Source organism: Ranitomeya variabilis, chromosome 1 (assembly GCF_051348905.1).
Source record: "Ranitomeya variabilis isolate aRanVar5 chromosome 1, aRanVar5.hap1, whole genome shotgun sequence".
Classification (NCBI taxonomy): Eukaryota; Metazoa; Chordata; class Amphibia; order Anura; family Dendrobatidae; genus Ranitomeya; species Ranitomeya variabilis.
In genome coordinates, this window is record NC_135232.1 from 1,094,136,343 (window position 1) to 1,094,164,160 (window position 27,818).

The following is a 27,818-nucleotide window of genomic DNA, read 5'->3' on the forward strand; positions in this document are numbered from 1 at the left end:
AAGCAAAATATAATTAAATTGGTTTAATAGTGAGAAAAAAAAAATGACACGGCATGAGTAGAACGGCGGATTATTCCATATTGGGATTGGAGTAATCAAGAAGAGCAATTTTGCAAAAGGGATGACATTCTGAAATATTAATTGAAGGTCGTTTTCTAAGGATTTTCTATGTTTTATGAATTGCTCAACAGATACCACTCTGAAAGCAATTTTAAAGGCAATCTTAATGCAATGCTGAAAGAACAGTGGAGAAATATGGGTCCAAATATCTCTCTGTTGATTGACTCGATGAAATACATGCATACGATTGCATACGATTTCAAGTAGTAATCAAAAGCATAAAGACAGTGATAAATGAGGATGATTGATTTGACCACTGCGATGCTCAGTTAGTGCAGCGAGTTGCTTGTAAAGGTATAAAAAGCATAATATGTGTATATGTATTTTACTCTATACACATGTCACACCGGGGAATATATTTATTTATACCTCGATGGGCTATTGAGCGGCAGAGATGGCTACGTTTAGAGAATAGCCACAATAAAGAAGCAATTTAAACAGTGAATGGGGGTTGTGTTGTAGTTCTCTGCACAGCGGGTTCACACAGACGAACGCCACAATGTAGGAAAAATCAATGACGGAGATGCAGCGTTCAACTGGCGCTGAGATCCATTCATTCAAAAGATCAGTGGGATCCAGGCAGTTAGACCCCCATCGATCAGTAAGTGATGGCATCGCCTACCTATAGGCCTCCTCTTAGTTCAGTGGGAAAAGCATTTTACATATTCGGTCACCTGCTGAACAGAATGTGAATCCTTTACAGAGGGAAAAGTAGTGTTTGTTTTTTTTATTTTAGGCTGGTGAAAAGATTTTTTTTCTATATATAAAACTCCTTTGTTTTCATTTTTTCATTTTTTTGCAGAGTTTTTAGAGCGGAAACTGAAGAGGAAACTCATAGTTTTTTTTTTAGGCCGTTTGCATTTTGTGCTCCGAAGTTTGTGCTCCGACAACTCAGCAAAAAGACTTCGGCCCCTATTAATCAAGACTGACTATTTTCTCCCTTGTATTGATGAGGGGGTGTGTTGGAGCGGACGCTCCTGAATTATTAATTTGCCTCCTAATGAATCAGGCGAGGCACGTAGTGGCGTGCGTCTCTGTATCTCTAATCTCACTCGAGTCCTGCTCGTCATGAATTTCGCAAGTGGTGGTCGCCATGCCCCTATCCCACCACATATCTGCCCTCTTTAGCTGGGCGAAAATCGTGTGAAAATGTCAAAAGTTACACTTTTTTTGCACAAAAAAGTCACTTTAAAAAATGTTTTTTTCAAATCTGGTGACAAAGCTTTGATAAATTGGCCCATTAGTGTGCACATACACTTAGAGAGGGCCGGCTCCTGTTGTATGCACACCCATGGGTGACAAAGTCCCACTGGGATTCTCTTTGCATCACATTTTTACTCCTCATCTTCTAAGAGCTATAACATTTTATTTTTCGGTCGATAGGTTGTGTCAGGGCTTGTTTTCTTGTATTAAAAGCTGCAGTTTTCGATAGAATCATTTTGGGGTCCATATGGCTTTCTGATCTCTTTATTTTCTTTGTGCTTCATGTTTCACCATGAAGCAAATATTATTTCACATTTTATTAGTTCGGACGTTTACACATGTAGCAATACCAAATCTTTTTTCTTATTTTTACGTCTTTTTTTTTAAAACATTTTTAAGTAAGATTTGGGAAAAGAAAACTTTTATATATTTTTTTTTACTTTGTTTATTGGTTCTCATATGGGACTTGCATCTGTGATCACAGTACAGTACACAGCAATACTCTTATTGCAGTATATTATAAAATTACCAATGTCCTATGAAGCACAAACACAGCTCGACCTTCATAGTTGTATAGACATGGCAGATAGTCGGGCCTCTGGCTGCCATGACAATACCATCCACACCCCGCAATCATGATACAAGTAGGTAAATGAGTGTCGGGTGGTAAAATGTTCCTCTACTTTCAAGCTTTTACATGTCGCTGTCATGAATGTCATCTAAGAGGCTAAACTTCTGCCATCAGAGATAGTTTCGATCACAGCAAACTCAAGTGCAACTGCATAACACAGCTGCCCACTCGCTGTGTGGACGGTCTCAGTTCCTGAGCCCGCTCCATTCATACAGTGAACACATTTGCCATGCAGGTATAGTGGACCTTGCAAATTGAAATCTGGGCAGAGTGGCTCCCCCAGGCTCCGTGGGCCTAGGCACTTTCCTTGGTTCAGCAGGATGCTGGCATCGGGCATACGAGTGACTTTAAATCTACTTTCACAACTTACTGATGTCGTAATTTTACCATGTGCATTAATATTAATACGTAAGGCCTTGTTTACATATATCCAGCCATGTGTCTGTATTTCCCTCCAGTGTGACACAGAAACACTGATGTGAAACCTATGGGGGAATTGATCATACATTTCTAGGGGATTAGTCCCATTGATGTGGAGGTCAGCTATTGGGCTGGATCAGCTTTAGAGCTAAATGTAGCGTTTTCTGATCCTTGTCCGGACACAACTAGCTTACATCAGAAGTGCTGATTAGTGATGACCGAGGGTACTCGTTGCTCGGGTTTTCCCGAGCACGCTCGGGTGGTCTCCGAGTATTTACGACTGCTCGGAGATTTAATTTTCATCCCGGCAGCTGAATGATTTACAGCTACTAGACAGCTTGAACACATGTGAAGATTCCCTAGCAACCAGGCGACCCCCACATGCAACCCCCTGGCTAGTAGCTGTAAATCATTCAGCTGCCGCGATGAAAACTAAATCTCCGAACACAAACAAATACTCTGAGATCACCCGAGCGTGCTCTGGAAAATCCAAGCAACGAGTACACTCGCTCATCACTAGTGCTGGTATGTTGAATGAAAAAGATAGCAGGATGCCATTTATAGATTCCGCAGAATTAGCTTAGACCGGTTTGTGATTTAATGAATATTTTGGATTGGAGCTCGCGGCTGTAAAATTTTCCTAAAATGCCTCACAGCATTATTTTTCTTGGCTTGTGGTGCTTCTATTTAGCCAGGACAACCATGTCAGATCTTCTCAGACCCCATAGACGTATATGTGAGAGAGGGGAAGGGGTGATCAGCATCCCTTGATGAAGTTATAATTAATGTATGTGTAATGTTCATACAATTTTCAATTGCAGAATTGTATAATGAAGTGTACTATGAGAACTAATGTTAGCTAGAGGAGCTTTGGTGAGGAAAAGGTTAGCAATTAGTGGGAAGCTCAGGAAGGGGCTTCAACAATATAAGCAGCTATCGAGGCCTAATACACCAGAGTACCTGTAGTTACAGCACAGTGAGCATCACCCAGTCAGACAAGTCCTATAAAAACTGGAATCCAGAAAAGTGGCAGAAGCTATATCCTGGGAAGCGAGTACAGTTTAGATGGAAGCTGGGAGTGGCCCCAATGGGACCATAAGTGGCAGCAATGATGAAACAGAGACTACTGTAGGTTGGACAGTGTCTCCCTGTAACAGTGGTAGATTGCAAGCTCCTATTGTGGAAGATTCAGGTAAGAAAGCTTATGGCCCCTACTCTGTTGTTCACTCTAGTCTTGATGAGGAGTGCTAGAGTCAAATGCTACCGATTCATGAAGAGTTATCATGAATCAAGAGCGTCGGAAGATTAGCGTACACCTCTTTGTGTGCCTCATCACAAATTCTACTCCAGTCTCTCATGGAATAAGATTTGCTGGCTTGTAAATATGACATGAAAACACCAAAAAGACACAAACTTAAATGCAGCCTTGAGTTGTGCCAAATTTTTGTGACTTTTCAAAGCTTTTTACAACAGAATAATGATGCAAAAGCTTTGATGAATTAAGCCCTATGTCTTGCCTAATGGGAGCATTTGTAAAGGTATCTGAGGCAGCCAGTGTGCAGAAAGTGCAGAGGGATTCTGTAGTGATGGATCTGTATCGTTGTGAGGTTGCATTTAAGAAGAAATGCAAAATACTGTCATGTATAACGATCGGTGTGAAAACTCTGTCAATATCATCTTTGAGCACCATCAATCTGATGCCGGTTCCATCTTATGTATTTCTAAGTTCAACTACCTCAATAAAATACTTTCTGTTGTTAACTAATGGCTTCTCCTGCTCGCTTGGTTGTCTCCTCCACTACCCTACACATCACAAGCCACTGCCCCCAAGGGAGCAGCACCGATAGTGTGAGCGTGGTAATAGTCACCACATCACATTTATCTCTGCTGCTCAAGGTTTCCAAACCATTTTTGAGTGGGTGGTTCTTCTGCCAGCCGTATGGTTTCTGGGACTTCCTTTTCACCACTATCCAGCATGCATTGTGTAACACCCCAGGTAACTGGTTGTTACAGTGATGTTGCCTTCCCTTCGAAGAGGGTAATATCATGCTTGGAGGCAAGGAGGATTCCCTTTACCAGGTAATGCACCTACGTGCAACACATTCTGAATCCAGGCCAGAAGGGGGAGCTCTGAACCTGGGTTCAGGGGAGCTTCCCCAGAGATATATCTATTCTGGTCTGGAGGAAGAGTTAGTCAGTCTGTTGGAGGGAGAGAGAGAGAGGAGTGAGAGCAGAGAGTGGGGCCGTGCAGCCACGTGTGAGCTGCAGCTCCAGGAATGGAAGATAACCTGTAGGGATGGAATGTTAGTGAGCATCTGAGGAAAGGAGCAAAGGAGAAGGAAAAGGCTGAGAGGGGAAATGTGACTGGGCACCCTCTGAGCTGAAGCGCAGGAAGCGGGCACCGGGAGCCTGAGGCTGTGTTGTACTCCAGGTTGCACAGCAAAACCGGAGGGCAAAAGGATTTTACGTAGTTTTCCCGCACCCACACCCAAAGGTGAAGCAGTACACAAAGAGCCTGGGTCGTTATAGAGACCCTATAAAAAGGCTCACACTGTCCATCATGCGGGTAACTGTCCCTGGACAGGAGAGAGAGGACTTTTGTCAGGGAGCCCCAGGCAGAAAAGACCTTGCATACAAGCACGAGCAGGAAGGCTTACAGACCTCACCTGGGAGAGGGATCCACCCATTGTCTCCAGGCTGGCCGGACCACATCACGACCTGTTGCTGGTACCCTGGACTGTGGCCTGATTCAACCAGTAAACCAGGTAAAGACGTTGCAACCCTGTGTCCTCCATTTACTTGCCGACATCCACACCATCCCTGCCCAGTACTTCGGGAGCCCTGGGAGACCCAGCTTCACCTGTGGGAAGTGATACCATCTTGCTGCCATACCATCACCCCCAGAGGACCCCTTTAAGCAGCATTGGTCACCTCTGACCGAGAACCACAGGTGGCGTCACGAACTTTCATTACTTTCCCAACTTTCCCAATCCCTTTAAAGACTTTCCCTTTTACTTGGGCGCCCAGGGCCATGGACCGGGTTGCAGCCCCCGTGACCTCCCCTTTAATAATGACCGGACCCGGTACCGAGTACCCCTAGGCCCTGGCAGGCGACTCACATTGTTTCTGCCATTGTCAAATGGTTTACCTGCTCTGAAGTCAAAGGCCACCTCAGGATGTCTATATGCAGTATGACAGACAGGAGAGCAGGAGCAGCGAGACAAAGACATCCTCGCTATCTATAATCTGTCTTGGTATCTCTGCTGATTACACTAGACAGCAGGCGGCGAGTTCGACAGAATGGAGACAGTGACATTTAGTGACCAACGCTTTTGACAGTTTTTTTTTTTAAGTTATGTTGACTTGTCTTAAAGTAAAGTGACTTGCTGATTCTCTCTTTAGCACATGATGAAATCAAGATCAGATCAAGTTGTCTGAAATAACAGTGACCATTTAAGATGGCAATTTACCTTGATGAAAGCTGGATCCGCCAATTATCTGAACGGTATTGGGGAAGGGGGTTCTGACTCTCAAGGAGGGTAGATATTAGGAGAAAGTGTGATCACTCAGACATGTTGGATTTGAAAATGCCTAATCCATCATTCTTACTTTAAAAAAAAATCTGCTGACGGAGATGGCTGTAAATGGCCTATCCCTTTTCTCCACTGAGAGCATATGCACACTGAGTTGAACCGAGCGTGCGTGGATATGCAGGTTGTTCGGAGAAATAGCTGTTGGCCCAAACAAGCATTTATCAGCTATCTATAGTGTATTACTATTTTTTACTAAACTGAATGGAGTTCTCCACCAATCAGCATAGATTTTTTTTTTCTACAATGGATTGTTTAAAGGGTACTTTTCAGAAACTTTAACCAACCTAAATAATTTTTATTTCTTTGTTGCCCTTTAAAAGATAAGCCAGTCTATCCCTTTATGACCCAAAATCAGTTCAACGGCAGCAAAAAATCACATTTTGAAGTTGTGCATGGAAGTGCATTGGGGAGTGATGATACAATTCTAGCTTCTTAGACTTGCGCTGTATTTTATTCCTAGCAGTACCCGCCCCTGCCTGATTGAGAAGTCAGTGGGTCATGTACCAGAGCAGATGAACTGTCAATCAGCCATGGCAGGGTGCGGCTTGGTAGGAATTATAGCGCAAGGCTGAGAAGCTGTAAGTGCATCCTCATGCCCCAATGCACTTCCAGACACAACTGCAGCAGCACCTTGGAGTCCAAAAGGGATCGATTGGTTTATCTTTTAACGGACTACTCAATCATATTAATGGTTTGGGAAAGTTAAAGTTCAGTTTGAAGATTACTAAACTATTCAATTAAGGAAGAAATGCAAGTAAGAAGCATAGAATCAGTGAACTTCAGAAAATCTAAAAATAAATGTATGTAAACCTCATTTAAATAAAGTATTAGCCTAAAGGTAAAGCAAAGAATATTTATCAATCTTCATAACCCACTGCAGCCTATGTACCATACAAAGCTAATTAGATCTCTACAAGAGAAGCAGTCGGCTTTGACCAGGCTCCTCTGAGTCATAAACTGCAAAAAAAAACAAACTAGAAATGTAAATGTGTAAACATTCTGGCCTTAATCAGATCATTGGAGATATAAGTAGTCTGAAATCTTGCCTTCATTCTTTCACAAAGGTCATCTCTTTAGCTAAAAGTGGGCACAGAACCAAAAGGATGAAAGCGAAGTTTCCTCTGCAGCTTCGGTGAACTTGGCACATCACGGTGAAATTAATCGCCATGCATATAGCTCTGCGCAGGTCGCCTCAAGCACAATAACATTTTAATTGCGAATATAATCCAACATTATGTAGATTTTGTGTCTATATAATGCGTAAAGAGAAACAGTGCCATCTACTGAAAGCCAGACGACCTACAGTAAAATCCCCTTCCGAATATTTTGACATGCACCTGTATTATTTACCAAACTGCGCCATTTAACTGCAAATATAAAGAAATCAATGTGCACCTCATTGTGACCAAAGGTTCCTAAACCAATGGTTTTCTATACCACGCAATACCATGAAAATATAAGATACCGTTATACGGTTTTTTTTTACCACCATAACTACTGTCTCCTAGACTTTTCAACATTGATCTATTATTACGGCACAGGAAGTGATAACGTCAGGCATCTTGACATACATTTATGTTGTTCTGTTGAGCCAGAGACCAGCACATTTGTTTCCACAATCACACTAAATTTCTCGTGGTTTTTATTTGTTTTTTACTTTTTCAAAACCAAAATATAAAACCTTAGGTGTCATAAAGAGGCAAGCGTCTGTGCTTATTTTATTCCCACTGCTCCCCTAAGTATTATGCTTTCTGTGTTTATAAAATTCGCCATACGGTTCCAGAGATATGAGGGGTTTTTTTAATTAATGCTAATTTCTATAATCTATATAAAGGGGGTGTGACTCAGGGGGGCAGCCTAAAGACACACCTGAGAGGATCCTCTGGATTATTGCCCTGTGAGCAACGCCCCTGAGTAAAAAAATCAGATAGATTAACACTAAATAAAAAGGTCCATATCTCTGGACTTGTATAGTGGACTTTAGAAAAAAACAAAATACTGAATACTCAGGAGAGTCAGGCTAATGTAATAAAAACAAAAATCTGTACCCTTTTCAAAAGGGTATTCCAGGAAAAAAATAGCCCCAAATACTTGCAGGTGTAATCCCATCTTATTCCAGTTTTGGGGAATAATCCATAAATGTGTAAATCCAATTATTGGACTCAAAACTCTCGAGAAAGGGACACTGCCTTAGGTGTGCCATAAATGTCTAAGATGGTAATACTACGTTGAGTTTAGAATGTTTCTCCATTGCCCACTGGCACTGTTTAGACCCTGCAGCAAATTTCTGCTTATATTCACTGTCGGATGTGTCACAGGAGTGGACTGGCCAATAATGACCCGATGCAGTGTCCAACTGACCCATGTCGATGTCAGGAATCTGCTAGTAATAGTCCACTATACTGTTGCCCCTATGGATGCCCCTATGGATGATGGATTACTTTGCAGCAGTGTAAACAGAAATGAAGCCAGGAACACAAAAAGAAGCAGAGGATGAACGGTGAAGAATTATTTTGTGATGTTTTTGTATCTCAGAAAAGACATATAGGATTGTAAAAGGAATTACAGAAGTAAGTGGGAAATAAATTGCTCCCACTTTCAAGTCTGCAGGATTTTTTGCATGATCCTAAAAGCAGCTATTATAATGATGTTATCCTGATTACACACACATAATAGCACATGGTGAATTACTGGGGACCAGGGTTAAACAATCTTCTAGTCCCCTAGTAGGCGGGCAAAGAGGGGAAATACCAGTTGTTCTACAGCCAGACACAGAACAGCGAGGAGGAGGAGGAAGATGGGCATGGTTGAGAAACCTCTTCATGGCTTTCTCAGTTTTAATAAGACGGTACCCAAAAGATACAGGATTTGTCTTCTGGAGGTCAGAGTGCTTCTAGCACAGGCTTCCGCCACTAGGTGAACGTTTGTGGAACCCTTCTGAGCCTTCTAGTCAGCAGATATTGTTGGGGAAGTTTGGCTCTAGTGATTTTTTTTTTTTAATGACTTGACACTCTTTTGCCCAATTTTTTGATGGCTGATTTACACCAACAAGGTGCGACTATGAGGTTTTGTTTCATTTTGGGCAAAAAAAGAGAATCAGAAATGATTGTTAAGCTGCAAAAATCATACGAGAAAGCTGCCATGACTAAAATGCAGGTCAAGGAATGGTTCTCGCATTCGAGGTGAAATGTCAGTTGATGATCAACTTGGTTCCGGATGGTCCTTTGACTTTTGATAAAAATGTGACAAAAATTTGTAAAGGCATTCTGGAAGATCGACGGAGACAATTGATGAACCTGTGTGTGGCAGTAATCACAACTCACGGACAGGCCGTCAGGCAGGGAAGTCAGGCGATCTGGGGTCAGTACCAAGTGAGCAGGTAGTAAACTAAGGGAAAAGACAAATGCGTAAGTTAGGTCACATTCCAGGGGCAGAATACCAGATAAATAGTGGATAAGCAAAGGGGCAATAATTAATGGGTATTCAGAACATGGTCCAAAGGTCAGGCTGCAGTAGATCAGAACTCACAGCTCAGAAAACAGGCAAACACACACCAGAGATCATAAGCTTTGACTGAGCCGGACAGTTCACTTAAATAGCAGGGCAATTACTAAGGACAGGGAGCACCTGGAGAAATCTCTGCACCTCTCAGGCTCAGATAGGTCAACTGAGCTGTCAATCAAGGTACCGACAACTCAGCAAACCCCAGTACAGGATAGGAAGACAGAGCTGTCCGTCAGTGAGTGTCATGGTGGCCCTGTCAGCAAATGTTAACAGCGGAATTGAGCATGAAATGAGCTTCAGCAAAAGTCATGCCTCTATGCAACCGTTTATGATGCTTAATCTTACCAAAAGAAAAAACATTAATTGCTTCATGTTGTTCGTGTGAATCAGCCATCAGAAAATATTTGAGAGATTGAACAACTTGTTGAAAAAAGAGTCACTAGAACTAAATGCAATTTTCTCTCACATTGTCAGTTGGCATTCAGACTCAGAAGGGTTCCGCGAGCATTCGCAAACAGGTGTAGTCCAGCCAGGGCTGGCTCCAGGTGTCCGTGGACCCCGTGCGAAAGAGTCTAAGTGTGCCCCTAACACATACCACAATTCATGATGCACAGATCCTGCAGAAAAATATAGGTATAGTACAAGGCCAAAGATTTCACTTCTTATATTACATGAGTGATGTCTAGTGTTATTCTACAATAGGTCACAAACCGGACAGTATAGTCCTCCATACAGTATTATGGGCACCACATAGTGCTTCATAATAAGAATAATTATACCTATATAGTGCTCCATACAGAATAAACATCCCCATATATTGCTCCATACAGTATTATGGGCACCATATATTGCTCCGTACAGAATAATGGACCCCATATAATGCTTCATACAGTATAATGAGCCACATTTAAAGTGAACCTGTCAGCAGTTTTGGCCGATATAAGATACGGTCATCACCTTTCAATACTGCATACACACGTGGTCAAAATTATTGGTACCCCTCGTTTAATGACAGAAAACCTCACAATAGTCACAGAAATAACTTGAATCTGTCAAAAGTAATAATAAATAAAATATCTATGAAAATGAACAAATGAAAGTCAGACATTGCTTTTCAGCCATGCTTCCGCAGAATTAAAAAAAAATAAAAGTCATGAAATAGGCCTGGACAGAAATGATGGTACCCTTAAAGGGAACCTGTCACCCCCCCCCCCCCAGGGGTTTGAAACTAAAAGAGCCACCTTGTGCAGCAGTAATGCTGCATTCTGACAAGGTGGCTCTTTTAGTTATTGGTGCTGTAATGTAATAATTATAGGGGATAACTCAGGAGACTCTTTGCGTGGAACAGGACAACTACAGGACACAGTTTTATAAGTGGTAAAGTCTATATTGTCACACGGTGATTCAAACAGGTGTGATTCAAGTCCACAACACTTGGTGCAAATAATAAATGCAGCTTAGCAGTCTATAGGAAACTTCAGAGAAACAAGCAATCAAGCAGAAAGTCTATGAAGCACAGTTATTCTTGAGGAAACTTGACACGAATCAATCCTTGACTTAGTCCAGACACAGATAGATATGCTTATAAGGCAGTTTAAACCATATCTTAGCTCAACCAGGGAGGTCTGGGTAATAGTCTCAGGTTATTGCAGCAGCAGCAGCAGCTTACATGTCCAGCAAATGCAGATGAAGTAAACACGGACAGCAGATGAAGGAGAATTACTGGAGACTTGTGTATGCAGCAGGAACTCAGAGCAGAGTAGAAGGATCACCACACAGGTTCACAGGAGCAGGTGTATAGCCAGGGAGTAATCAGAGGTCAGGAGCTGGATGCAAGGCAGAATACTCACAGACTGAAGGCTGGGGTGGAGTTTTATAGCAGGAAGACAAGTGCACATGAGACCAAAGACGCCATGTTGGAAAAGGGCTGTAATGCAAAAAAAGGTAAAAAATGTTCAGAGTCCTGACATGTAACAGCAGAAATAATCAGTTTTGTAATTAGTCCCAAATACCTTTCTTCAGTCCTGGAGGCAGGCCTTTCTCCCCCTGCTGCAGACGCCACACAGCCGTCACTCAAATCTTCTTGGCACTGGGCGCCGCCTCCTCATCGCTGTTTTGAAATGAGCCGGTGCCTGCACTCTTTTCTCCTGCCTTGGGCAGGCGCAGTGAGCGCTGCATGTCCTCTGTCCTCATATGCAGTCTAGCTGACTGCGCCTGTGCAGCCGCCCTGCCTGTGAATCCCAGCCCCGCAGTGTCTTCTGATTTATTCTCACTGCGGGGCTGGGATGCTCAAGTGTATGATGGGCCCCATATATGATGCTCCAGTGTATGATGAGCACCACATATGATGCTCCAGTGTATGATGGTCCCCATACATGATGCTTCATATATGATGCTCCAGAATATGATAGTCCCCATAAATAATGCTACAAAAAAAAATTAAGTACTCACCTCTCCCCGCTGGCCGCTGCTCTGCACCGGACTCCTTAGCGTTGCAGTCTTCCGGCTCTCTGCACTGTGACTGTTCAGGCAAAGGACACACAGACCTGACATCATCGCACCCTGTGACCTGAAAGTCATACTCAGGAGACGCAGAAGACACCGCAGAGGTAGAATGTGGAGAGTTAAGTATTGCAAGTGCTGGAGCCCTGAGCAAGCAGGGGCTCACTCGCAGGCCCCCCATAGCGTGCCGGTGTCCCCCGCCGGGATGCTGACGCTGGCTCTGAGTCCAGCAAACCTTGGTTGAGGCTGTCAATGATTCTCAGCATGGAAATGTCACTTTTTTACCCATGATTAAGGACTTTTTTGTTAGTTTGAAATGGGTAGGAATCAACATCATGCTTGGATTAATTGTGAGTGCCAATTTTTACTATATGGAATTAAAGTTTTTGAAATATTTTAATGTATAATCGCCTGGAAAATCTTCTACTGTATTTGTTATTTTGTGAACATTTACCTAGCGGCGGAAGCCTGCAATATTAACACTCTCCCCTCTAGAAGACGATTCCAGTTTCTTTTGGGTACCCCCTCATATACTATACTTCTTCTTGTGTGATGTTCCATAACCTAAACAAGCATGAAAACCACTTTGCTGCGCAGAGGTAAGCAAAGTAAGGGTATGTGCACACGTTCAGGATTTTTCGCGATATAAAAGCAAAAAAAACCGCATACATATGCATCCTATCATTTAGAATGCATTCGGCAATTTTTGTGCACATGATGCGTTTTTTTTCCGTGAAAAAAACGCATCACGGTAAAAAAAGCAGCATGTTCATTAATTTTGCGTATTTTTCGCGTTTTTCCTGCTATTAAATGCATTGGGGAAAAAAACGCGAAAAAACACGTAAAAAACGCATAGAAACGCATGCGGATTTCTGGTAGAAATGTCCGGTTTTTGTCAGGAAATTTCTGCAAGAAATCCTGAACGTGTGCACATAGCCTAATGGTAAAGAAAGGGCATTGCTTCTAAGCTACTGTAGCGTCACTCTATTCTGCGCTTTTCATCAACCCTGACAATCCCTCTAATACCGTAAATCTAATTTTATACTGAATGCCACGAAAAGTTACAATCTCATCTGAAAGGATAACTGCAGGTGATTTGCCATATTATGTACAGGTCCTTCTCAAAAAATTAGCATATAGTGTTAAATTTCATTATTTACCATAATGTAATGATTACAATTAAACTTTCATATATTATAGATTCATTATCCACCAACTGAAATTTGTCAGGTCTTTTATTGTTTTAATACTGATGATTTTGGCCTACAACTCCTGATAACCCAAAAAACCTGTCTCAATAAATTAGCATATCAAGAAAAGGTTCTCTAAACGACCTATTACCCTAATCTTCTGAATCAACTAATTAACTCTAAACACATGCAAAAGATACCTGAGGCTTTTAAAAACTCCCTGCCTGGTTCATTACTCAAAACCCCCATCATGGGTAAGACTAGCGACCTGACAGATGTCAAGAAGGCCATCATTGACACCCTCAAGCAAGAGGGTAAGACCCAGAAAGAAATTTCTCAACAAATAGGCTGTTCCCAGAGTGCTGTATCAAGGCACCTCGTCTGTTGGAAGGAAACAATGTGGCAGAAAACGCTGTACAACGAGAAGAGGTGACCGGACCCTGAGGAAGATTGTGGAGAAGGACCGATTCCAGACCTTGGGGAACCTGAGGAAGCAGTGGACTGAGTCTGGTGTGGAAACATCCAGAGCCACCGTGCACAGGCGTGTGCAGGAAATGGGCTACAGGTGCCGCATTCCCCAGGTAAAGCCACTTTTGAACCATAAATAGCGGCAGAAGCGCCTGACCTGGGCTACAGAGAAGCAGCACTGGACTGTTGCTAAGTGGTCCCAAGTACTTTTTTCTGATGAAAGCAAATTTTGCATGTCATTCGGAAATCAAGGTGCCAGAGTCTGGAGGAAGATTGGGGAGAAGGAAATGCCAAAATGCCTGAAGTCCAGTGTCAAGTACCCACAGTCAGTGATGGTGTGGGGTGCCATGTCAGCTGCTGGTGTTGGTCCACTGTGTTTCATCAAGGGCAGGGTCAATGCAGCTAGCTATCAGGAGATTTTGGAGCACTTCATGCTTCCTGGCACCTGCTCACAGTGCCAAAACCACTGGTAAATGGTTTACTGACCATGGTATTACTGTGCTCAATTGGCCTGCCAACTCTCCTGACCTGAACCCCATAGAGAATCTGTGGGATATTGTGAAGAGAAAGTTGAGAGACGCAAGACCCAACACTCTGGATGAGCTTAAGGCCGCTATTGAAGCATCCTGGGCCTCCATAACATCTCAGCAGTGTCACAGGCTGATTGCCTCCATGCCACGCCGCATTGAAGCAGTCATTTCTGCCAAAGGATTCCCGACCAAGTATTGAGTACATAACTGAACATTATTATTTGATGGTTTTTTTGTTTGTTATTAAAAAACACTTTTATTTGATTGGACGGTTGAAATATGCTAATTTATTGAGACAGGTTTTTTGGGTTATCAGGAGTTGTAGGCCAAAATCATCAGTATTAAAACAATAAAAGACCTGACAAATTTCAGTTGGTGGATAATGAATCTATAATATATGAAAGTTTAATTGTAATCATTACATTATGGTAAATAATGAAATTTAACACTATATGCTAATTTTTTGAGAAGGACCTGTATAACTGAAGACCGAGTGCAATTACACTTAGATTTCTAACTCTATATAATAGAGGTACATTAATATAATCCACACCTCAGCAGAATGTATTTTTAAAGAGTAGCTTTCTGCCTACTATTGCTCAATATGAAATTCCTGCCATTACCTAGTTCTGCGGCAGATGAGTATTATGATGTTTTATAGCATCTGCAGTGAGTATGAGAATGTTTGGTAGAATCTGGGGCACAGAGCTGTACAATTAACACCGAAGCTGCTGAAAAACCTTTTCTAAAAATAGAGGGTGCCAGTCTGAGTGATTGGCACAGGAGAAGGAATATCTTACCAAAGCAAACTGCTTCTGCGGGAAAAGATGAGCAGAGCCTATTTTGCAATGCTCATCTCCGTATAATTGTGATAATTCTACAAATAATTTTTACAGACTTGACAGTGAAAAGTGTATGTTGTCACATATTTGCCAAAAAACCCTTCAGGAGTCATTTAGGGTTACATGCCGTGTGCAGCGGACCAGCGAGACTTTGTAGTGGTATATACCCATTATATGGCATTACTTACTGGAGATTTTAATCATCATCAGCTGAGAATGTTCGGCACTAGACAACGCTTTTTATTCTCGCTGTTTGAGCAGTCACTTTAAAGTTCCAGAAAGTTTCAGCTTCGGTGTGACACAGATTGGAGGTGACAAGGATTGCTCTGTTTCGTTGCAGTGTGAGAACCAAGAAGCAAGAATCTCTCAGTAATTTCAGTTTTGTTCCAGAAATCACTTAAAAACTTATTGAAAAGTATTAAAGGTGTCAGCACTAAGGCCATTACATGCCAGCTGGAATAAAAGCCTCCTTTTCATAGGAAGGAACCTGTTGTCTAGTCACCATTTTCATCTGTGCCAACTATTCAGCTTGTCAAAGGGCTTCCTTTAGGAGTAGCTGCATCTCATTGACTTGTATAAAATTACTTCCCTTCTGTTGGAAATAAAAACACAGAACAATGTTAGTTCTTTAGCTGCTTTTTAATTGCTTGGTAAATAAAACTATATAGACGCCTACATTTCCATTGAGATGTCCGTATTAACTCACTGTGGTAAGTCAATGCCTGAGAGAAAAGAATTGAATGTTTATGTGAAAGCTGAATGAACCTAATTGGAGACTCGGGAAAAGTAGTAATATAAGACCGACTTTATTCAAGGGTATGAAAAAGGTAGTAAACAGACCTGGAGTAGTACATTCACTTAGCTATGGGGTCACTGGAATTATGCAATTCTTACATAGTAATACAAATTTTATGGACTTTCTGAAAATAAAGTTTTTCAAAGTTTTCAGATAAACAATACCTTTACTATAGCATATAGAGGGTGCTAAGGAGCACATAAATGGATCAGCATAGACAGACTGGAACAAAAAGGTTGTCCAGCCAAATAAAAAGCTGTTGTCACGCTGTGACTGTATGTAAATAGGGAAAGTGTCTGGGACCCTAACAATCCCTGTTCCCAAAGGTACCTCTAAAGGTGAGGAGGTTTGGGCCACCAGCCTTGCTGTTCTCCTGTTATATCCCAAGCTGTCCCATCCCACTCCCCAGGGACAGAAATGCTAGTGTATAAACACTTAAGACAAACAGGGATAACAGAAAGCAATTCACATACAAAACACTAACCAAAAGTAGAGAGGTATATAGGGAAGGGTAGGAATGTACAAACCAAATGGGAATAGGACAATGAGGAAAGCATACACCCAAAACAGCACCCAACAATCTCCAGCAGCAACAACGATCTCCAACTCAGCACAGCGACTCCAAGGAGCTTGGAAGTAAAACTTTCACTGGCGAGGAAGGGAAGGTCTGCTCAGATGTTATAGGAGAAAAAATGACCAGGTCAGGAACAGCTGTGAGATGGAGCTGCAAGTTTCGAACCAGCATAGAAAGGGTTGTTAACCTCTTCAGCAACAAAGGAAACAAAATCCATTTAATTTGAAACACAAACACCCAGGCTAAATGGAAGATCTGCAATTCACAATACATAGTGATTTTCTAACCCTAGATCTCCCAGGGGGACGTGACACACTCGTGACAGCTGTTTAAATGAACTGGAAATGCAAATGGGCTCAACTTAGGATGTTTTCACACATCTCTGAAACACGGACCAAACTTGAATCGGAAGAAAGGACCTGACCACCGAGTCTTTTGACCTGATCGTACTGACTCACAGGCATGTGTGACGTAATTTGCTCAGATCAGGAGATCCAGCGTTTGAGCCTAACATTGTGATGCGAGGATAATAATAATAATAATAATATTTTTTATTTATATAGCGCCAACATATTCCACAGCGGTTTACAAATTATAGAGGGGACTTGTACAGACAATAGACATTACAGCATAACAATAATCACAGTTCAAAACAGATACCAATAGGAGTGGGACGCCAACAGCCTGCGATAGGCAGTTGCGGAGCCGGGGTCCGGCGTAGGGGAGTAGATGCCGGTAAGGAGGAGTGCTACCGCTTGGAGCGGTGAAGTGAGAAGCCTCTGTGGTGCAGAGGGACGCCAACAGCCTGCGTGCTCCGGCCGTGTGTGACGCTAGGATGCAGCGCGCGGGTTGGGCGGAGCTATATGTGATGTCACAGATTAGCAAGGACGGGAGCTAGGGTGGGACACTACCAACGGTTTTCGAGAGGTGTCTCCTCTCTTCATCAGGGTTGTCTCCAATGCTGGCTGACCGTCCTTATATCCCCACGCCTCCCCATAGCCCCATTATGTCCGCAAATGGCTAATTAATAGCATAAGTGGATAACTGAATGGATTGCTGATCGGGATTAGTTGGAATGTGTACGATTAGTAGAGGTTGATCATATGTGGCAAAAATAAATAAATTAATTAATTACAAGTGGCTGAATAAGAAGTGTTAGGCCGGGGTCACACTAGACCGTAATACGGACGAGTGCTATGCGATAAAAAATCGCATAGCACTCGGCCCAATGTTAATCTATGGTGCAGCTCCCATCATCCGATATTTTCTCCACCGTATTTCGGATCCGAGGGAACTCGCAGCAGGCTGCGATTGTCAGCGTATCTCGGCCGAGACTCGCCAATGCAAGTCTATGGGTGCGAGAAAAAATCGGATTACACACGGACCATGCGTGTGCATTGCGAGAAATACGCAGCGGTGTTCTATAGAAAAGCCGGTAATTCAATTGCCGGCTTTGCATTTCTCCTTCCCAAGCCCGACAGGATATGAGACATGATTACATACAGTAAACCATCTCATATCCCCTTTTTTTTGCATATTCCACACTACTAATGTTAGTAGTGTGTATGTGCAAAATTTGGCCGCTGTAGCTGCTCAAATAAAGGGTTAAATGGCGGAAAAAATTGGCGTGGGCTCCCGCGCAATTTTCTCCGCCAGAATGGTAAAGCCAGTGACAGAGGGCAGATATTAATAGCCAGGAGAGGGTCCATGGTTATTGGCCCCCCGTGGCTAAAAACATCTGCCCCCAGCCACCCCAGAAAAGGTACATCTGGAAGATGCGCCTATTCTGGCACTTGGCCACTCTCTTCCCACTCCCTGTAGCGGTGGGATATGGGGTAATGAAGGGTTAATGCCACCTTGCTATTGTAAGGTGACATTAAGCCAGATTAATAATGGAGAGGCGTCAATTATGACACCTATCCATTATTAATCCAATTGTTTGAAAGGGTTAAAAAACACACACACACATGATTTAAAAGTATTTTAATGAAATAAACACAGCGGTTGTTTTAATATTTTATTGCTCTCTCATTCCATTTTCAGACCCTCGCTTGGCAAAACAATAAACACACAATATACATACCCTCTCTGATGAACTGTCACGTCCCACGAAGTAATCCATCTGAAGGGGTTAACTAATATTACAGGCAGAGCTGCGATAATCCACTCGCTCGTGCCTGTAATCCCCGGGTGCTGAAAGGAAAGCAGTGATGTGTACTTACATTCAGTTGCGGTGATGCGCCCCTGCTGGATGTTCTCATGAACTGCAGCCTGGGAACTTTTCCCCAGGCTCCAGGTCATATGAGGACATCCACCAGGGGGCGCATCACCGCGACTGAATGAAATGTAGGTCAATGACCTATAGTTACCTTCAGTCGCGGTGATGCGCCCCCTGGTGGATGTCCTCATATGACCTGGAGCGTGGGAAAAAGTTCCCAGGCTGCAGTTCATGAGAACATCCAGCAGGGGCGCATCACCGCGACTGAATGTAAGTACACATCACTGCTTTCCTTTCAGCACCCGGGGATTACAGGCACGAGCGAGTGGATTATCGCAGCTCTGCCTGTAATATTAGTTAACCCCTTCAGATGGATTACTTCGTGGGACGTGACAGTTCATCAGAGAGGGTATGTATATTGTGTGTTTATTGTTTTGCCAAGCGAGGGTCTGAAAATGGAATGAGAGAGCAATAAAATATTAAAACAACCGCTGTGTTTATTTCATTAAAATACTTTTAAATCATGTGTGTGTGTGTTTTTTAACCCTTTCAAACAATTGGATTAATAATGGATAGGTGTCATAATTGACGCCTCTCCATTATTAATCTGGCTTAATGTCACCTTACAATAGCAAGGTGGCATTAACCCTTCATTACCCCATATCCCACCGCTACAGGGAGTGGGAAGAGAGTGGCCAAGTGCCAGAATAGGCGCATCTTCCAGATGTGCCTTTTCTGGGGTGGCTGGGGGCAGATGTTTGTAGCCACGGGGGGGCCAATAACCATGGACCCTCTCCTGGCTATTAATATCTGCCCTCAGTCACTGGCTTTACCACTCTGGCGGAGAAAATTGCGCGGGAGCCCACGCCAATTTTTTCCGCCATTTAACCCTTTATTTGAGCAGCTACAGCGGCCAAATTTTGCACATACACACTACTAACATTAGTAGTGTGGAATATGCAAAAAAAATGGGAATATGAGATGGTTTACTGTATGAAAACCATGTCTCATATCCTGTCGGGTTTGTAAAGGAGAAATGCAAAGCCGGCAATTGAATTACCGGCTTTTCACAGATATCGCGCTGAATGAAATATAAATACAGAATATATATATATGTGTCTCAATGACATATATATATATATATATATATATATATATATATACTGTATATATGTTTTCCCGAACATTTGAGCACATAAATCCATTAGATGTCGGTTTTGCAAGCTTGCGAGAAAATCTCGGCATACGGATGCCATACGGATCATTTGATGCGAGGAAATTGCATCCTCGCACTGCACACGGATCACTGTTTTTGAAACATTTGTGCGATTCTCGGCCGTGAAAAACAGACCGTTTTTTTATACGTTAAGTGTGTCCCCGGCCTTAGAAAGGAAACGCTGACAAGGAAATTAAATGCTTGATGTTGGGGATTTAACTAACGCTAATTAGCAGACACCTATGGAGAACCACCTGTTGAGATACCTAAAAGTATATGTGTATATACCGGGGGATGGGCCATAAATCTATATAATGATATGGGAATCAGTGTAAGAATTTAAAAACAACATTTTTTATTTTTTATTATACATAAATAGATAAAAGCAATGGAAAAATGTATGTTATTTAAAAGTATAAAATAAAGATAAAAACGAAAAATGCGAGTGACATATGTGCCAATACGTAAATAAAATAGCTAGACATATGCCTGGGATATTACTGCTAAAAGGTTAAAATACATACAGCTCAATCTCTTGATTCAAGCAGTTTGGGGCCAGACTATCAAGGGTGAATATCCATTTGGATTCCACCCTAGACATGGTTTTTAAATAGTCTTCGCCCCTGGGGTTTGGTAGAACTATCTGTACGCCAGAAAAGAAAATGCCGTGGCAGGATCGATTATGTTTCTACACAACATAAGCCTCTATTCCTTACCGCTAAAACGCGGCAATATCTTTTCCTTATTGATAGCATTTTCCAAGCCGGCACATCTATATTAACCGTCTACCTATTACCCCCTGCACAGATGCTGTAGTGCACACTGTACCACCAACGTGGTCATTAGTAAGTACACCTCTACATTTACTATCAAAGTATACCATTCACACTGGACAGATTTTAAACCAACATCTCCAGTAAAACAAACAACACAGTATAATTTTTATAACCTCCTCAACAGCTGCACCAGCCAGAAAAAATCCCGATTGACCTACACATTTTTTATGCGAGCAAGTGAGAACCAAGCAAACTTTATTTAATCTAGTTTTGGTATTATTCACCTCTGCTACATCCCTACAATAGTTCAGCTAGCGCGGCGATTATACTTTAATTTCACTAGCATTACTTGTCTTTCAAATGGGTATATACACAGAACCTGTTTTAATCACCAGCGGCTTCTGAACCGGTTCTCCCTACCTCTCGGTGGTAAGTGCCAGTGCTATATTTTAGTTTAAATACATAAAGTGTATGAGAACATGATGCGAGGAACCTGATTTTGGTTTAACTTATATGAATGGGCCACACAGGGATAATTAGGTTAATACGTTGAGGCGGTAGGCCAGTCTGAACAAATGAGTTTTTAGGGCACGCTTAAAACTGTGGGGATTGGGGATTAATCGTATTAACCTGGGTAGTGCATTCCAAAGAATCGGCACAGCACGTGAAAAGTCTTGGAGACGGGAGTGGGAGGTTCTGATTATTGAGGATGCTAACCTCAGGTCATTAGCAGAACATAGAGCACGGGTAGGGTGGTAGACTGAGACCAGGGAGGAGATGTAGGGTGGTGCTGAGCCATGGAGTGCTTTGTGGATGGAAATAGTTTTGTACTGGATTCTGGAGTGGATGGGTAACCAGTGTAATGACTGGCACAGGGTAGAGGCATCGGTGTAGTGGTTGGTGAGGAATATAATCCTGGAAGCAGCATTCAGGACAGATTGTTTTTGGTCCATTTTTTTTGCAGTGTCTTTGTCAGGGTACATTTGTCTCTTGTGCATGCTGATAAAGTTTAGTGCCAAAAAAAACTGATTCTACTTCATCACCTACAAGAGAAAAAATGAGCAAAAACCCTGCTGTAAATAAGTAAAAAGCAAAAAGTGCATCTAAATTACACAGAGTTTCTAGAAATACTGTTTTTGATCAAAAATAGCTAAAAAATAGCTTAAAAGCCATCACACCACGACAAGGTAACTCTGATCGGGTCAGTTTTTTCTTTGTATTATTGCATTCTGTGCAAGCTGGGGTGTAGCCTCCCTTTTTCTGAGCTGGAGATTGGATATAAGGCTCCCCCAGACTGGTGTTCCACTGGTTGGGCCCAGTCCTTTTGTCTGCCCTTATTCACACTGAGGTCAACATTGGCATATGGTAAGGTTTTTAATATTAGACAGCATAGGACTGTCCTGATCAGAGTCACCTTGTCGTAGTGGGATGGCTTTTAAGCTATTTTTGATTAAAAAAACAGTATTACTAGAAACTCTTTGTTATTTAGATGCACTTTTTGCTTTTTACTTATTTACAGCAGGGTTTTTGCACATTTTTTCTCTTGTATGTTTTATATGTTTTATGGCCAATGTGAACATGAGTTTATGAGTGGCAAGTGTACCAACTTAAGTTAAGCTCAATTTTTGTTTTTTTTCTACTTCATCAGGTTTGGCACAAAAAAACTGGAAACAGCATTTTTGCAGCGTTTTTTTGCACCACTGAAAAACTCTGAAAATTTTTTTGAAAGAAGTGACATGCACCATTCTGCAAAACCTCAGATTTTGCACAAAATACTGAGGACCAAAAAAAACAAGCTGTGTCCATGGCATTTCTGAAATCTCACAGACATTGCTGGCACTATAAAACATAATTAAAAATTTTGTATTAAAAAAAAGCATAAAAAGTTGCAAAAAAATAACGTGTGAACATAGCATTATACCTTTTACAGACAAACGTAATTCTCATTGGAAATTTCCTTCAGCTGTCCTCATCTCACAAACATGCTATTTGATTTGTTTAGCTGTTATGTCTTTCTCAGTATACTACCCATAACACAGTTTTCTCAAAACGTTGCATAGGAGAAAATATTAGACCAAATCTGAAACATTCAGAAAAATCATAAACAAAATATGACTATGAGACTAATTAATACTAAAAAAATATAGAACGTAGAAGAAAATATTAACCCTTCTATATCACAGTGGACACAAATAATCTACACGGTTGTTAAAATGTCAGGTTTTTGTCATGGAAAAAAAAATCATACCAAGAAGAATAATTAATTTCAGAACAATTTCCACCTTTAATATATGCCATAATGTGTACAAATGCATTAAGACACAATGAACTAAAGACCAGAGCAAAGTGCAAGGGAAACAGGACCAAGGTGAGTATGAGGTTTTTTGGTGTGTTGGCGCTATGTGAGGGTGCTATGTGAGGGCTCATACTGAATATAAGGAGGCAATGTGAGGGCTCATACTTTATACAGGGGGCTATGTGGGGGTTCATACTGAATATAAGGAGGCAATGTGAGGGCTCATACTGAATATAAGGAGGCTATGTGAGGGCTCATACTGAATATAAGGAGGCAATGTGAGGGCTCATACTGAATATAAGGAGGCTATGTGAGGGCTCATACTGAATATAAGGAGGCAATGTGAGGGCTCATACTGAATATAAGGAGGCTATGTGAGGGCTCATACTGAATATAAGGAGGCAATGTGAGGGCTCATACTAAATATAACGAGACTATGTGAGGGCTCATACTATATATAAGGAGGCTATGTGAGGGCTCATACTAAATATAAGGAGGCTATGCGAGGGCTCATACTGAATATAAGGAGGCAATGTGAGGGCTCATACCAAATATAAGGAGGCTATGTGAGGGCTCATACTGAATATAAGGAGGCTATGTGAGGGCTCATACTGAATATAAGGAGGCAATGTGAGGGCTCATACTGAATATAAGGAGGCTATGTGAGGGCTCATACTGAATATAAGGAGGCAATGTGAGGGCTCATACTAAATATAACAAGACTATGTGAGGGCTCATACTATATATAAGGAGGCTATGTGAGGGCTCATACTAAATATAAGGAGGCTATGCGAGGGCTCATACTGAATATAAGGAGGCAATGTGAGGGCTCTTACCAAATATAAGGAGGCTATGTGAGGGCTCATACTGAATATAAGGAGGCAATGTGAGGGCTCATACTAAATATAACGAGACTATGTGAGGGCTCATACTATATATAAGGAGGCTATGTGAGGGCTCATACTAAATATAAGGAGGCAATGTGAGGGCTCATACTAAATATAAGGAGGCAATGTGAGGGCTCATACTAAATATAAGGAGGCTATGTGAGGGCTCATACTAAATATAAGGAGGCAATGTGAGGGCTCATACTAAATATAAGGAGGCTATGTGAGGGCTCATACTAAATATAAGGAGGCAATGTGAGGGCTCATACTAAATATAAGGAGGCTATGTGAGGGCTCATATTGAATATAAGGAGGCAATGTGAGGGCTCATACTAAATATAACGAGACTATGTGAGGGCTCATACTATATATAAGGAGGCTATGTGAGGGCTCATACTAAATATAACGAGACTATGTGAGGGCTCATACTATATATAAGGAGGCTATGTGAGGGCTCATACTAAATATAAGGAGGCTATGTGAGGGCTCATACTGAATATAAGGAGGCAATGTGAGGGCTCATACCAAATATAAGGAGGCTATGTGAGGGCTCATACTGAATATAAGGAGGCAATGTGAGGGCTCATACTAAATATAACGAGACTATGTGAGGGCTCATACTATATATAAGGAGGCTATGTGAGGGCTCATACTAAATATAAGGAGGCCATGTGAGGGCTCATACTGAATATAAGGAGGCAATGTGAGGGCTCATACCAAATATAAGGAGGCTATGTGAGGGCTCATACTGAATATAAGGAGGCTATGTGAGGGCTCATACTGAATATAAGGAGGCAATGTGAGGGCTCATACTAAATATAAGGAGGCTATGTGAGGGCTCATACTGAATATAAGGAGGCAATGTGAGGGCTCATACTGAATATAAGGAGGCAATGTGAGGGCTCATACTAAATATAAGGAGGCTATGTGAGGGCTCATACTAAATATAAGGAGGCTATGTGAGGGCTCATACTGAATATAAGGAGGCTATGTGAGGGCTCATACTGAATATAAGGAGGCTATGTGAGGGCTCATACTGAATATAAGGAGGCTATGTGAGGGCTCATACTGAATACAGGGAGGCTATTTGAGTGCTCATTATGCATATTGAGGGGCTATGTGGGAGCTCATTTTGTAAATAGGTGAACTGTGTGTGGGCTGATACTATATATAAGGAGGCTATGTGAGAATCATACTATATAGGGGGTTATGTGGGATTTCATACTGTACACCTGGGGGACAATATGTGGGCTCATACTGTATATAGGGGTTATGTGGGGGACTCATACTAAATCAGGAGGCTATGTGGGAGCTCATACTGTACATAGGGAAGCTGTGTGAGCTCATACTGTATATAGGAAGGTTATGTGAGTTTTCTTACTGTATACAGGGGGCTATGTGGGGGTTCATAATGTACCGTATATAGGGGCTGTTTGTGGGCTCTTTCTGTAGATATGGGAGTGTCAGCATACTTAATTTTGCTTAATATTAAGTGATATAATTATTTTAAAATAATAATTATAATTAATTTCAGCTTATTGGTTTTAAACTCCACAACAGTCATGGTCTCTCATGTGGTCCCTCAGAAAATTAATTGGCCACCCCCGATCTACAGTCATTATTGCTACCAACAACAAACTGCAGGATAACGGCACAATCTGTGCAGGCTTCTACAAAAATACTCTGAAATACTTTGACAAAAATCTGGCATTTTAACTTGAGGGTGTGTAGACTTTTTCCATTCATTGTATTTATGAACTATGTTGCATTTAGGGGGAGAATTCTTGTATTGTTTATTTGCTACCAGATGTCATTGTGCTTCTAAAAGGGGTTTTCCAGGCAAAACACGATTATAATGAATTATATATCAAAAACTTACTATGATAGTTCTATTTGGCAAGGTGCCCCAATATTCTGGCAGCCGCACCACCCCGGGATCCAGCAGCTTGGCATCTAGTCGCCTGCTTGACATGGGACAACATTTCCTGAGCAGGTACGTGCACAGAGCAATGTGTTCAGAGCGGCCGACTGACTACATCAGCTGTGAAGCAAAACTAGAAATATAGAACTGTGGCGCATAGCTAGCAATAAAACATCCAAGGAGGAGGAGAGTGGGACTGTGTGACTTCCCAGGTGACCAGGACAGTTTCCATGGCCGGTGTGACCAGGACAGTTTCCATGGCCGGTGTGACCAGGACAGTTTCTATGGCCGCTGTGACCAGGACAGTTTCCATGGCCGGTGTGACCAGGACAGTTTCCATGGCCGGTGTGACCAGGACAGTTTTCATGGCCGGTGTGACCAGGACAGTTTCCATGGCCGGTGTGACCAGGAGTTTCCATGGCTGCTGTGACCAGGACAGTTTCCATGGCGGCTGTGACCAGGACAGTTTCCATGGCCGGTGTGACCAGGACAGTTTCCATGGCCGCTGTGACCAGGACAGTTTCCATGGCCGCTGTGACCAGGACAGTTTCCATGGCCGGTGTGACCAGGAGAGTATCCATGGCTGCTGTGACCAGGACAGTTTCCATGGCTGGTGTGACCAGGACAGTTTCCATGGCTGCTGTGACCAGGACAGTTTCCATGGCCACTGTGACCAGGACAGTTTCCATGGCCGGTGTGACCAGGACAGTTTCCATGGCCAGTGTGACCAGGACAGTTTCCATGGCCACTGTGACCAGGACAGTTTCCATGGCCGGTGTGACCAGGACAGTTTCCATGGCCGCTGTGACCAGGACAGTTTCCATGGCCGCTGTGACCAGGACAGTTTCCATGGCCGGTGTGACCAGGACAGTTTCCATGGCCACTGTGACCAGGACAGTTTCCATGGCCGGTGTGACCAGGACAGTTTCCATAGCCGCTGTGACCAGGACAGTTTCCATGGCCGCTGTGACCAGGACAGTTTCCATGGCCGGTGTGACCAGGAGAGTTTCCATGGCCGCTGTGACCAGGACAGTTTCCATGACCGCTGTGACCGGGACAGTTTCCATGGCCGCTGTGATCGGGACAGTTACCATGGCGGGTGTGACCAGGACAGTTACCATGGCTGCTGTGATCAGGACAGTTTCCATGGCCGCTGTGATCAGGACAGTTTCCATGGCCGCTGTGACCAGGACAGTTTCCATGGCTGGTGTGACCAGGACAGTTTCCATGGCCGCTGTGATCAGGACAGTTACCATGGCAGGTGTGACCAGGACAGTTACCATGGCCACTGTGATCAGGACAGTTTCCATGGCCGGCGTGACCAGGACAGTTTCCATGGCCGCTGTGACCAGGACAGTTTCCATGGCCGGTGTGACCAGGAGAGTTTCCATGGCCGCTGTGACCAGGACAGTTTCCATGACCGCTGTGACCGGGACAGTTTCCATGGCCGCTGTGATCAGGTCAGTTACCATGGCGGGTGTGACCAGGACAGTTTCCATGGCCGCTGTGATCAGGACAGTTTCCATGGCCGCTGTGATCAGGACAGTTTCCATGGCCGCTGTGACCAGGACAGTTTCCATGGCCGGTGTGACCAGGAGAGTTTCCATGGCCGCTGTGACCAGGACAGTTTCCATGACCGCTGTGACCGGGACAGTTTCCATGGCCGCTGTGATCGGGACAGTTACCATGGCGGGTGTGACCAGGACAGTTACCATGGCTGCTGTGATCAGGACAGTTTCCATGGCCGCTGTGATCAGGACAGTTTCCATGGCCGCTGTGACCAGGACAGTTTCCATGGCTGGTGTGACCAGGACAGTTTCCATGGCCGCTGTGATCAGGACAGTTACCATGGCAGGTGTGACCAGGACAGTTTCCATGGCCGCTGTGATCAGGACAGTTTCCATAGCCGCTGTGACCAGGACAGTTTCCATGGCCGCTGTGACCAGGACAGTTTCCATGGCCGGTGTGACCAGGAGAGTTTCCATGGCCGCTGTGACCAGGACAGTTTCCATGACCGCTGTGACCGGGACAGTTTCCATGGCCGCTGTGATCGGGACAGTTACCATGGCGGGTGTGACCAGGACAGTTACCATGGCTGCTGTGATCAGGACAGTTTCCATGGCCGCTGTGA

The 27,818-nt window shown here is 43.0% G+C and overlaps 1 long non-coding RNA gene across 1 annotated transcript; it reads right to left on the reverse strand.

Moving 5' to 3' along the window:
* Nucleotides 1-15,120: 15,120 nt before the first annotated feature.
* LOC143789448 (uncharacterized) lies at nt 15,121-26,957 on the reverse strand. The gene is made up of 3 exons (XR_013219249.1): nt 26,806-26,957; nt 25,646-25,807; nt 15,121-15,595 (listed from the first exon to the last, which is right to left on the reverse strand). It is a non-coding gene; the product is annotated as an uncharacterized LOC143789448 (long non-coding RNA).
* Nucleotides 26,958-27,818: the final 861 nt, after the last annotated feature.